Below are 2127 nucleotides of genomic sequence, written 5' to 3' on the forward strand. Positions count from 1 at the left end.
CCTCGGTGCCTCATTTTATACACCTGTAGCCATGGAAGTGATTGGAACACCTGATTCCGATAATTTGGATGGATAAGCAAATACATTTGGCAATATAATATACATATATACAGCCACTGAACCCGCCCTGTGTAAGTTTTATAGTATATATGTTCACTTGTGCCCAGTTTGAACTTGTTCGTCTGGAATGCAGCTACCCATATGAGGAAAGTCAAACACTTCCAGTTTCCATAATTTGTTTTCCTCCATTCCTCCTTCATTAACCACTGACAGACTAATTAGACAGCTCTCTGAGAAGTGGTCAGATGTTAATGAACATGGCAGCTGTTTCTTCAGAGGGCTTTATTAAAGGAATAATCTTGGAAAATGAAAGAATATGGGACAGTGAAAGTGGTGACATTGAGGAGGGTTGGGTTGGAGCAGGAGGCCTTTAAACGTGCAGAAGATGCGGTACAATGTAACCATCATTGAATCACTATTTTCTGCTGTGGCTGGCTGTTCACCACAAGCTTAATTTGGTATTTTTTCATCTGCTTTTGGTGGAAAGCCACTGTGACTCATTTAAAAGGAATGCCATCCACAAGCTGGCACCACAAAATCATTTATGATTTTGAGATAGACGCAAACAGAAGACAGATGGGAATTATTAAAGTGTCTCTCAGGAAAGAAATATGCCAGTATGATAACCTTTTGGTTTCTAGTTGCTAAAACAAAGTGTGGTCTACTCCTGGGGGATAAAACGGGGGTCAAAGTCGTCTGCAATTTCTGCCTCAAATTAAGATTTATAGCCGAAAACTCAACCAGGCTCAAATAGGCAAACTGTACCCAGAGGCAGCTCAGTTGGGTTTTAAGCTATAAATCCTGATAGGAGGAGAAAAATGCTTCAACATTTACTTCTCTCGTTAAAAGACAAAATTAATTTTGATGATGATTTTTCTCAAACTGTAGCCCATCGTCTCCCCTGGGCCACTTCTCCACAAACAGGATGGCGTTAGCTTGAAGAAAACAAAATAGATGCATTTTAGATCTGTGTTTCAAAAACACCAAGATCATATCTAGAGTATGATCTCAAATGCAACATATTGATCACCAGATCCACCATTGACTGAAGACCAGACTGACCGCAAAGTGATGGCAGCCATTTTGGAAATCCTTTGTCCTTGATGATGCACAGTAAACAGCAAAACTCAGAGCAAACATGTGAATGATGCAAACTCCAAAACATACAAATACAAAAAAAAAAAAAAGCTGCACTTCCATTTTGTGGAGCAAGTTTTTCATATTTGCAGCTGATTTTCCCGTTTTGTTTCTCTTTTCTTTGGTTGCAGCATCTTTGGTTTGCATTTGTCTTGTTAATTGTAGGCATTTGCTCCCATGTTTTGTGATTTCAACATTTCTTGTTTGCNTGTTTTTATCCTTACTTTTCATCTAGTTATTAACTTCTTTTTATTTCTCTTTCACACTGTCTATGTAAAGCCCCCCCGGAAAACGTCCCAGTTCAACGAATCTATATCTAGGGGTGTGAGAATCCTTGTTAAATGACGTTTAACTAAAGTCCTACAGGGTTTAGAGTCCCAGTTGACGGCGTTTCAACTAAAAACCTAGAGGTTGGAGTCCTTGTCAAACGGTGTTTTTGACAATAGTCCCAGAGGGTTAGAGCCCCAGTTAAACGACATTTAACTGAAGTCCTAAAAGAGGTGCTGGTTTTAATGTTTTTATCTTTTTTAATCTTTTTCAAAATGACTTTCTCTTTCTCACTGTTTATTCAATGTCACATGCTGTTTTTATTTTAATTATGTAAAGCACTTTGAAATGCCTTGCTGTTTAAATGTGCTATACAAATAAAATTTGATTGATTGATTGATAAAATATTGGCCTTTTTGTTTCACTCATTTTTAATTTCTGCAATTTATCCATACATCAGGAAGGAATAGGAACATTAGGGAGGCAACAAAAACCTAAAAACCATGATGGTTTGAATTGAATTTCTGTATTTTATAAGTGCATGATTAGGGGAGAGCTGTATGGACATATTCAACCTGGGGCGGGGGGGCGCTGATGACATGTTCGCATACACCTCAGAAAGCATTCAGTTGCGCCCCTGCTTATTGCCCGTCTCGCTTTAAG

This window comes from Poecilia formosa, unplaced genomic scaffold (assembly GCF_000485575.1).
Source record: "Poecilia formosa unplaced genomic scaffold, Poecilia_formosa-5.1.2 Scaffold68, whole genome shotgun sequence".
Classification (NCBI taxonomy): Eukaryota; Metazoa; Chordata; class Actinopteri; order Cyprinodontiformes; family Poeciliidae; genus Poecilia; species Poecilia formosa.